This window comes from Papaver somniferum, chromosome 9, assembly GCF_003573695.1.
Source record: "Papaver somniferum cultivar HN1 chromosome 9, ASM357369v1, whole genome shotgun sequence".
Lineage (NCBI taxonomy): Eukaryota > Viridiplantae > Streptophyta > Magnoliopsida > Ranunculales > Papaveraceae > Papaver > Papaver somniferum.
In genome coordinates, this window is record NC_039366.1 from 125484416 (window position 1) to 125496737 (window position 12322).

Genomic DNA, 12322 nt, shown 5'->3' on the forward strand with positions numbered 1-12322 from the left:
GAAAATCTATCTCTTGCGATTTCTCTGTCGGTTACCTCCATTGACTTCAACTAAGCTCAAGAGTTCATTCGTTATCATTACAAACACCTACTAATTCTACATTTTCCCTGAAGTTGTCCGTTCGAAATGATCCCATGTTAAGCAATGCATATAGATAATAGACGGATACTATGACCAGAAAAAAACGCGTCAAGACCAAAAAAGCTTGTTTTATACATATACCTGTATCAGAAAGGAGTTCAATTTTTAAAGAAGACGGTCGTGCTTCATCTATACAACTTGAACCCTAGAGTTCAATTTTTAAATAAGACGGTCGTGCTTCATCGATACAGCTTCAACCCCGTAGTAGTGTATATGATTCAACTTTCAACATATTCAATTTATTTCCCATGATCATAACTTGATCATGAGAGAAGATCTAATTTGCATTATCATATGGTAAACATAATTACGTTTCCCTAATTTTGTATAGTAACATATAGAGTGCACGTGCTGCTCTTAAACAAGCTATAAACCGATTTTTTGGAGATTAGGGTCCAGAATTATTTTAATGTATCAGAAAATTATACTAAATTAGTTTTATATTGTTTACAGATATTTGAATGTTTACTCAAAAAAATATATTACAAGTAGAGAGCATTTCAGAGATTTGAGATGATTCTGAATTGTCAGACTAAACAGAATTTTTTTCATGTTACTTCACAAACTATGAAATCATGTAAAAAGTTACATTTACTGGTTCTACTGTAAATAAAACATAACTTCATTTAACTAATTATGACAATTTCATGCAAAAACAATACTAATTTTCCAAAAAAGAACAAAACAAAGCTACATGAGAGAAGTATAAATAGGGATTCAAGGTAGCCAAAAAACACAAACACAATCTCTCAGAAAAGAAACAAGAGACAAAGAGAAAGGTACTAAGCAAATTTAGAGATCTTAGAGAGAGAGAGATAACTTTATACGTTTCTCTCTTTGGTTCTTTCTTTCTTTCTTTCGCTGTTCCTTCTTTAAATTTAATCAAAAAGCTTAAACTTAGTTTAATTTTTTTTGTAATGGTGCATGTTATGCTCTGTTGTGGGTTCTTCTTGGTTTCTTTTAACTCTTAATTTCTCTCACAAAGCAAATGAATAAATGAGGTCTGCATTTGTAATTGCGAAATTTACTGCAATTTTTTCCATCTCCTGCAAACATCTTGGGATTTTTTCCAACAATTAATACAATTTCTGGCCTAAATTTAAACTCATCTTCTACCAATCCTTCAATTCCATTCAATCCTCTCTACTTTCTTTGTTTCTCTCTCTCTCTCTCTCTTTCTCTCTGTACTTCTTTATACCTTCCACCCCTCCCCATAAAATAAATTTAGTTTTAAAGAATACCCATCTCTCTCTCTTAATCTCTCTCCTTGCAATTCTCTTATATATAACATGACCTTACGACTCCAACAACAACAACAACCACTCTTTCAACAGCAACAAAAACAAGTTCATGTTGTTGGTGCTAGTAGTGCTGAGTTCAACTCTGGTTCACCCCTAAAATCTCTTCCTTCCTCGCCTCAACATTCACACCTTTCTTCTATACCTGTGGAATTAGAAGAACCTTATCCTCTATCTTTAGGTTGCCAAAGGTTTTTTTGGATCTCAAGGTAACACAACACATATGTTACCTCTATGAGTTCTTGATCAATTTTCATATCAATCAAAAAAATTCTCCTATTTTCGTTGGTTCCAGTAATTTTTGTTTCCTACTCATTAGTCAATGAATGATTGAATACTGTTTCATTGTTTATTTATGTGTAAATGTAGAAATTCTAATTCTGTTTTGTTCTGTTTTGGGTTTGTTAACAGAGTGGTGAGATCTACTATAAGAAGGAAGGACACGAAAAGCGTTTACTAAACAGAGAAAGTAGAAGAATGAGTCGACACGGAAAGGGTCCAAGGTTAGATTTGAAACTCAACTTATCACCACCTAGGGTGAACAATATAACTAACCCAAGACAAGTTGAATCACCAAATCATAATCGTCGGTCAGGTAATTCATCACCAACTTCACCACCAAGTTCATGCGTTTCATCAGAGAACGGTAATGATGATACTCTTCAATATTCAAGCAGTCCTGAAGCTACTTCAATGGTTTTAGTTGGTTGTCCTCGTTGTCTTATGTATGTCATGTTATCTGAAGAAGATCCAAAATGTCCCAAATGCAAAAGCACTGTTTTGCTTGATTTCCTCCATGATAACACCACCAAGAAAACAAGAAACTTCAACAACAACAACAACTAAGTTTAGGTATTTAGCTTAAAAAACCATGCTGACATCCATGCATGGTTCCTAGATAGTAGTTGATTTGACTACTATCGTTCCTTCTTCCTCTTCTTCTTCTCTCTCTCTCTCTCTATTTCTACTCTGTTATTAGGTTCTACTCTTGTCTTTTTTGGGTCTTGGAGAGGTTGCTACTTCTTTTATGTTTTATTTTTTTCTTTTCTCTTCTAATTAAGTTCCTATGATAGAATATCAGCAATATCAGTATAGATAGTGGGTCTTTTTTTTTTTTTCTTTTGATCAGATTATAGTTTCTAAGTCTTAAGAGTCTGTTTCTCTGTTTTCTACTCCTCTTTAGCTGTAAACATTTGTAGAATGAAACTGACTTAAACTGCCTAAATTTTCTGATCAAATGTTGTGTACGGCTTAACTTCTTATTCTCTCTCTGTCTCTATAACTCTTAACTCGGACCCTCTCTCTCTAGAAATTTTGGAGAAAAGAAAATGAAAATGAAAACAAGAGCATGTGAAGGTATTGAATTTGAGTACATGGGTATACAAGTAAACAATTAAGAGAATACTCATTAAGAGTTGGTAGAAACTTTTATCAACTTTACCTTAAAGCAATCTTTGGTCTTTTTCCTATATAAATTTCTATCCATCTTTCTAACTGTAAAATAATAACAACAAAAGTATGCATTCAAATCTAAGACGTGGATAGAAAGTGATTTAAAGATAAACAAATCAAAATCACTACTAAATATAACTCGAAACCCATGTCTGTAACTGTAATCCCTGGTTTTTCTCTTTTCATTTCCAATCAAATTTTTTTATATTCAGAACCAAATTAGTGTAGATGAGCTTGTGATAGAGAGAGAAACAGAGGACAGATGGATGGCGCTATTAAGTGGAAATTAATTAAAGTGAAGCTAGGAGAAAAATTAGGGCTTGTTTGTTGAGGATGGAAGTTAGGTCTCAGCATTGAAAAGAAGAAGGGATCACTATTTTGGATTGGATTTCCATAAAAACAATTAAATGCAAGAGTAATTGAGACGGTTGAAGAATTATGAGGGTATTACGTCATATGATAAATACAAATTAAATTTATTTCCACCTCCATCTCTCACACTTAATGCAAACATTACTACGCTGTTTCCTTATTCTCTCTCTGGATTAACTCTAAGTTTCTTTAAGCATAACCAAACACTTCCTATCTCTGTTTCATACTAGTATACATACTACTAACAAGGTTTGAAGAACATAAAAGGAGTAGTAGGGCCTTTTAGATTTACCTGGGAGCAGGAATACAAGTCAATGAGACAAATGAGGTTTGACTTTGAGCAGCAAAATTAGACACCTGCAACACAGAAAAGGACCTTTTGTAATAGAACAAATTAGAATGACATCCCTTGACTTTTGACTTTTCAGACAGTTTGATAATAAATGAGAAGATTAATTGCTGTATATCGTTATGTATTTATTACAAAATTCAAAATGTTAATTAGTATAATATAATAGTTTAAAAAAGCAAAATCTAACTCAAAGATCATCATAGCCTTAAAATGGGTCTGAGTTCAGTAAATTCTGTAACTCTAGTAAGGATTTCATATGCACTACTAGATACTAGACAGAGATTGGAACTGAAACAACATTATAGTATCCGAAAGTGATACAGACCTAACACTTGAATTCTCTTAAAAACATTCATTGATTACTGAAGAAAATCTAATTGTTTACGTCTGATCATACTGGTGATCCAAAATAAGATTGATTCATAAAACGGACAGAATTGAGTAATTAGCAAAGTAAATTTGACAATAAACCTACCGAATGTTAGGTAATCGAATAGACAATTTGACTCTAGAGAGTCCTAAACTATGTCAGCATTAACTAAAGCAGTAATCTTCCGAAATTTCTATATGTTTCATATTTACATGAACCATTTTTGGGGGTCAAAGTTTAGGTAAAAGATTGGTAGACCAAACTTAACTAAAAGACCTATCTAATCTATGTCCGTATTAGGTAAGGATGATCTAAGGTCAAGATATTAAAGTAGAAGCATGATCCAATCAAATTCATATTCTGTTTTTTTCTGCAATAAGGAAATTGTATACGAAACAGTAATAGTAACAGTCCAACATCTTAAAACACTATAGTCACTATCACAACATAAACTTAAAGATGAACTACATTTATGGCTTATAAATGGATTTGAGGGATTACCTATATACAAGCTAAGTACAATTCAACATTGTGCAATTTTCACATTAGAGATGTCCCAAGTCAAAATCGGCTGGTTTTGATGATTGAAAGATGTCAAGCTGAACAAGCAATATCCAAAAATCAGCTATTTCAGTTCTTGGTTTAGTCAATAAACGATAAATTTGGCTATTTTTACTATACTTGGATGAGAGTGAGGAAAAAGGGTTGCCAAATTTATGACAAATTTCACAACATTATACTGATACTATTTTTTAACTGAGAAAGAAAAATGTATACCTTATCTAATGAACTTGCTAAAGAAATAATGCAAACACTAAAATAGGTAAGCAGTTTACAGATTAACTACATGTTACTTGTGACGGATTGATACAGTCAAGTAGGTTGGAATTTTTTAAGTTTCCCTTTAGTGTTTGTCTCCTTTATTTATCTGTTCTTCTATTGTTAGCAGTCTTCAGAAATTTAATTACAAATAAATTCTACAGTCTAGTATTGAACATTGAAAATACCTATTAACTATTTTAACATACATTAGTCCAATGTGTGAACATTCTATAGCATTTGAGGTACATACCAAGCACATGGACTCTATCAAAGGGCCAGTGCACATACCATCTTGCCATGGCCGTCTGATAGGTATACAGTGACCAAAGGCCTTTTGGTGGATGTTCTTTCAATTTTTATGTTAGTGAAACAAGAAATAAAATCTGTTTGATACCCTTCAACATAAAATGACGTACAGTAATCTATTAGTAAATAGAACCAAAACTAAATTCTTGCAGGATATGGTGATATAAAAGCTTCTTGGTCTATTCTGAATTGCATTACTACATAAGCAAAGTAAATCGACACTGTTTTTTATAACTTGAAAAGATAAGTTAAATTTATCAAAACTTTGATACTTATAGTTGGGTTGCATGAACGAATTTCAAGAAAATCATATGATGCAACCAGGATATGTATATACCTTGTAATTGCCCCTTTAATACTTATAGTTGGGCAGCATGAACATTCTTTCAAGTAAAGCATATGATGCAACCAGGATACGTATATACCTCGTCAATTGCCCTTGTGTAGAATACATCATCAGCCCTGTTCTGAGAACCAGGTACTCTCTTCTCTATCTTTGCCGGACGAGTCTGCTCAGTGTTTTTGGTCAAGCTCGGCTGCTGATTCTCCTATTTCTGCAGATGGAGGGAGAACCTGAAGTTAGCTTAGCAACCTTGACATTTTCAGCAGTCATGGTGTACTACACACACAGCACCTAGAACATGGGATTAGGGGACGATTATACCTTCTATATCTGGTTAGTTGCCATATTCTGAACAATCGATCAGTAAAAAAATAAGATCATAAGGTTTTCTCGGAGGTAAGAGAGAAACATAAACACATATGATGGCAAGGAATTAAAAACAACCCTATTTCTGGATTCAGATAATGTCTGAATTCCATTTGCTGCTGGTTTATCATATCAGGTCCCAACTTTACTGGTTTAAGAAGCTGTACCTTGCCTTTAATGTACTGCAATCTTTGAACAGAGTGGGGTCGACCACGTGAAAGTCCAAGTTCGAATCAGTACGAAGTTGGCAGTTATAGTTCCTAACATTCTCATCTAAAGTTTCATCAGTTGGGCTATCGTCTAATAAGAACCAAAACCAATAGACCAAGTAACCAGCCTTGTACATCTAAGAACTCAACAGCAGCAACAAAGTAACCAGCCTTGTACAAGAAATCAACAACCATGGCAATGAGAAATAAATAAAAACAACATTCTTGGACCATATCTCAAACATACAACCAGGAAAGTTAAAACAGGGATCACGTGCTGTTAGTACACAGCATTGAACAAAAGCTCCACTTCAATCAGCTATTCAGAGGAAAACCTTTAAATACTAGAAACTTGGCATGCTGTTTAATATAAACCTTCATACTGTAAGAACTGCTATTAAAAGGACCATGACATGCTGAACAATACAGATATTAGCCAACTGGGATAGCCAACTGGAAATATCATTCTACATTACCAGTTACGTTATTTTCAAACAGAAGTATGGAGTGAAATTAAACCCTCTTGAAATTGGTAAACAGTAGAACCTTTATTCATTATTTCATAACTTAGGTTATGTCTCCAAACTCAAGTGGATACATCTTATACCTAACATTAACATGTCCATGTTTTCACATTGACAACCCTGGGTCACAAGCAAATGATCCCCCTTAAAGGGAAAAGATAAACCAGGTTAAAGTTAAGCTCTAACATTCTCTTTACCCGTCGCTGCTTCTGATTTTCAAACCCAACTCCAGATTCTCTTTCCTAAGAAATCCATCTGTTACAGTTATCAACAGAAATGGGGACGTTGTCTAGTCGTAATAGATGACCTATGAGCGCACAAGCATGCATAAACTAAAGTCTCCTTTGATAAGTTCTTTTTTGTTTTGTTTTTTGCTGCCATTTCCAGACCATAGTGTTTCAGAACTATGTGTGTTTCCTGCGACAATACGCTTGTAGAAGTTTCCACCAGTTTACTAACAAGTACCTCTGGACTCTGCGTCCCAATGGTGCATGTGTTTCTTGCATCATCGAGACTCCAATTTCTGAAAGTCAATTTTCTCTCTCCTCTCCCTAGGATTCTCTGAAGGCAAGTTTTCTTTATTACATAACATTTTTTTCTGGAATCATGCAACGAGTCCTGTTCGTAAACTTGTCGTTGTTCTCTTCTCTTTGTCGAGAATGATTCATCCACTCCTGCCGCACCCTTAATTTGAGGATCAGAAGGTAATAGTTTTCCAAACATTTGTTCTAGAATGAGCAAATAGGAAGAATTGATTCAAAGAAGAAGATCCGAGAGGGCGACGTTGGGCAGCCAAACCTTGACTTGGAACTTCCGGACCTCAAATAGGATAATTTTTGCATGGAACTTGAAAGTTGAACTAGAAGATACGAAATCTTATCTGGAAGATAATGATTGTGTTCAAATAAAAGGTTTTAACAGTGGGCTAAATGCAGTGAATTAAAGGAGCTCCACCTTGATTTATTTCACTATGTTTCCCTTCTGTATTTCTTTTCCTCGTCATTTATCACTCTCTTCCATCATGCTGATAATTCATATGTCTTTCTTTCTTAGCAAGTGATGTTCTAATTCGTTTCGAAGATTCAAGACTACTTTCTGCAATATCCTGAAAATGGGCTTTCTCCATTTGACCGTAGCCTTCTTAAGAACGAACATCTTTATGCATTTGGTTCTCTTTCGTCACCCACTAAACTACTACATCGCGCAGTTCCTAACCTGGTAAATGTGATCTGTCTGAATCCCTTAAGAAGACGGAGGAGCATTTTGTAACCCTTAACCTAGAATTATCAGGGTGGCTCAGCATGAATATGAATGAAATAATCCATATGGGACACTTAACCGTCAAAATACCTATGCTTGTTGACCATGATCCTTGTCAATCCTTTCTTGTTACCATAATCTTCAGTTCCTTAAGAACCTCCTCCTGAACAGTTCATAGTACTCGGTACCTTCTCTCCCTAGACTGTTTCTGAACCACCTAATGGACTTTGTTCCCCATATTGTGTCTACATCTTACTTCATAAGCTACAAAACAATAACTGTCTTTCTGTCGCATGCTGCTTAGTCCAGAATTTGGGAACACATCCAATTTCTTCTAGCCGGATGTGCGGAGCAAGATTCCCCAGAAACATAGACATCTTCAGCTTCAAGAAAATAAAGTACAATAGTACTGCAGATTTTGGTAGAGCGATGGTCAATTATCCGCATAGTAAAGAACATGTGTGCCACCCCAAACAGAAAATGCTTTTTTCCGTGTATATTATTTGGATTCTCTAGTTTCCACTACATTTAAATTGGGCAAATCTAAATGTTCTCAGTGAAATTGTAACTACATCACTCTCATGTGCAGTTAAAAAGGAAACTTGGAAGTTATGTTTAAAGACCTAAAATGGGGGATACACATATTCAATCACTATACTGGAGTTAAAACACTAACCTAAGAAAAACAGTACCTAAACAATGCGTGTAATGGGAATCAAGGATCAACTCTAAAAGCATTCTAGATTTCTATAAATAGGTGCAATCCTCTATTCCTCGTTCGTTAAGAGTAAACCATAACGGAATTGATACTTCAAGTAGAATCAGATCATACCCAAATATTCCAAACTCCAATGATAAAGAATTCCAAATTCATAATGAATATTTCTCATAGAGACAATTCATCGAACATTTGATAGGAGTAAACTGCATTCCAATAAGCTATATTCCAAGTTCCAACTCATAGTGGAAATGATTAAAATAAAACAACAAGAAACCTAAGAACTTACAATTAAGAGAGAATTTATTACTTACAGATAGCAGCAGAGTATCTGTTGTATTCCATGGATGACGAGATAATTGCTGAGAATGTTTTTTTTTTATCGGAAAGAAAGATTTGAAATCTCTTTTACTCAGTCCTGTCGTTGAAATTTAATTTGTTTTTCCTTCCCAGTAATTTGGGGATTTTGGATTTAGTACCGACTCAAGGACTCAATTGAAACTACAGTAACGCGGGGTCTGCCAGGGTGTTTTATCTAACTTTTAACCGCCTATATTTTTTATTTTTCACAAGGCTTGATTATCCCCCGTGGAAATTAGAGGAGAAATACTGTCCGGTAAAATTGGGGTCTAATTATTTGAGACACATGCCGCATATTTCTAGAAAACAAAACGAAAAAAAAAAACATGGGATAACATTATCTGACTACACTGAAAATATGGAAAATACGCTATCTTTTCGTGATACAAAAGTCTAACCCATGGTCAACCAACTCATAATCTTCTTCCACATACCAAATCCCGTGGACTTTACCATGTCCACCAAAATTTCGGTTTTTCTTGTGGAAAACAATCAATGAAGGATTACCAACCTTCTCTCTCCTACATCATATCCATTTGACCAACTCTGACATATACCCCAGATGTAGTGTTGATCCAAATCGGCGAGTCACCTTCTAATTTATTGTCCGACGGCGTATACATCCTGGAACACCTTGCTCACTCAACTTACAAACACACCAAACTCCAACTCCCCCTCACTCTCATATTAACACCTCAAACAACCATCTCCCAAATCCTACAACAATGTGCACCAATAACTGTAATTTTCTCCTTTTGTTTTCTTTTTTTGACCTTATCGTTCGCTAGGAATGACCTAATATACCGACAAAAACGAACAACTTCAGCCGAAATCTTAATTTGGGCTCCAAAACTGCAACAAGAATTGACTGCGGCACTAGATTCTTTACCGCCGGTCCTACCAGGAGATGCACCAATATATAACCACCCAAGAGGAGACCAAAGGATATCTACAATATCGGTAGGATGATCAGTTCCAAACATCAATTGGATTAAGATTAACACAGATGGAGCAGTCAAAGGTCACCCAGGTTTTGCGGGAGCATGATTCATCTGCAGAGGTTCCGACGCACGAACTTTAATGGATCTATCTTAACCTTTAGGAATTACGACTGCCTTAACTGCAGAAACAAGATTTTACTATTGGCTTCGAGAACTGCAACAGAAAGATAATGGCCAAAAATTCTCCTTGAAACTGACTCGGAAAACCTTTTGCGCTTCATCACATCCTCTACCCGGCACATCTCTCGGATGATATTTGAAACATGTCCTTGTGCTATAATTATCTTTGACCTAGTTGTCGACAAGTTTCAAGATCATAGATGGAATGTCCGCCAGTATAGAGCAACTTGAATCTATCCCGGGTACAAGAATTCTGCAATATAATTCCTTAAGATCAAATATCAATATTAATGCGACTTGTGGAAATACAGCCGCATATGCCACAAGGGAAATGCTACAGTGCACGCGTAAGAGACAATGTCTAAGAACAATGCATCATTCATCCCATCACGATCATTACCATTTGATCATTGGTGCGACATGGACCAGCAACATTGCTTATCTCCCCATCACTGGCAAACCAGTGCTGGGATTATTTTATAAACGTTGTCATCGCCTCACCTCCCCACTAGGAAGCTCTTCTCGGTGGTGCAATAAGCACTGACACCTCATCATCCCAGCGTTGGCAATTCATCATTAGGGACCAACGTCCTTCCTATTACAGCATTGGGCTCACCTACGATGGATGGCATATTGCACCAGTAGCACACCTTTCCAACACCCACACTCCGTGAACATCGCACGAGTGTCCATACCTCCTTCAGTGCCTCCTCTGACCGATGATGTTGCGTATCATAGGTGCACAAACTAATTCGCTTATCTCTAATTTACTAATAGATAATATAACAGTAAATAAGAATCGATCCCTCAAAAAGTTGTGACTGTTAGATGTCATCTGTTACCAAAAGGGGTTATTTTGTTTTAATTTTTTAAACGAAGTAAATAAGAAACAAAGTAAAGTTGAGTTAAAATTAGTAGAGGGATATGATCGAGGAATCCTTCGTCTTGGCAAAACAAAAAGTATGATGTGTGCCTCTAAGATCTCTGAGGCAAATATATGTAGAAAATTTTGAAAAATTATACTCTAGGAAAGTGAATACTAAACTGAAATTAAACTTTATATGCAAATACTCGCCCACACTTAAAATTTACGTTTTCCTCAATGTGATTGACTCATCTAGTATAAAATTCAAGATGGAAAATCCTAATCTGGTATACAAACTAAGGAAACCAAATAAACAATAAAAAGATAAAGATAGTGTTAGAGCACTGCTTGGTCGAACTCGCAAGTTTTGTTATCTCAATCTTGTTGTTAATGTTAGATGCACAAAATTATCTCTTGATTTCTAGTATACTTAAGTCAAGTCTCGGACTAGGATTAGTGTTTGGTAGTTGAGTATCAGAAATCACTGAATAACCCTCGAAGATTGAAGACTGGAGATCAAACGAAGACATTCAGAGAAATTCATCAACAAAGATGTATGTGAAGACTGAACCATTCTATTAACTCACAAGTATTATCATTCAATATATATAAGACTATGTCGTATGACTTTTAGTAGATTTATTATTGCAAATAAGAAGTTTCGAGTCAAGCTTGTCTTGTTAAACATATCAAAATATGATTCAAGCAATGGACGTTCATAGGTCCTTTAGCAATCTTAGTTCGAAACAATTTATAGTTCAAGAACTATGTTTCTGGATCATTTGAAAATTTCCCAAGCAATGGTATTTATATCTATGGCACTTGGGAATATTTCAAACATCAAAAAGAGAATTTTCAGAACTAGTGAATATGGACGCATACCTAGTCCGCGTACCATGGATATCTGAAATTTTGGAATATAGGTGGGTACGCATACCAAGTACGTGTATCATGGTGTTCTGAAATTCGTGAATTGGGGAGAGGTACGTATACTTAGTATGCGTACCTCAATAGTTTGAGTTCGTGAATAGCCTTAGGGTACGTGTACCTTATCCATATGAATCCACGAACCGGTTCGTAGGTACGCGTACCATCGCATACCTACCCAGTACGATTTAGCAGATGTTCATGAATTATTTTCATAAATACGTTTAACATTGCTACAACTCTGGTTAACACCTCTAAGATATATTTAATCGCTAAAGCGCCTCGTGTATGTGCATCATGATTCAAGTCTTACGTGCTTAAATGAACACGTAAGATTATGCTTTATTAGTTCTCAATGCATATTTAATTTCCATGATTTGTCATTATATACGATTTCGATACTCTGGACCATAGTGTATATTCTTATAACAAGAACTCCAAACAAGAGATTCATCTAATTAGAGGAAGTGTTTGCTTGAATGTCAAGTTATCTTAACTTGAATTCTAAGTAACCCT

The 12322-nt window shown here is 35.4% G+C and overlaps 2 long non-coding RNA genes across 2 annotated transcripts; one reads left to right on the plus strand and one right to left on the minus strand.

The window, feature by feature from the left end:
- The first annotated feature begins 1356 nt into the window (after nt 1–1356).
- On the plus strand, nt 1357–2677 carry LOC113313202. The gene is made up of 2 exons (XR_003341748.1): nt 1357–1648; nt 1851–2677. It is a non-coding gene; the product is annotated as an uncharacterized LOC113313202 (long non-coding RNA).
- On the minus strand, nt 2545–9018 carry LOC113313204. Its single transcript, XR_003341749.1, has 3 exons — nt 8848–9018; nt 5451–5667; nt 2545–3620 (listed from the first exon to the last, which is right to left on the minus strand). It is a non-coding gene; the product is annotated as an uncharacterized LOC113313204 (long non-coding RNA).
- Between the last annotated feature and the right edge of the window lie 3304 nt (nt 9019–12322).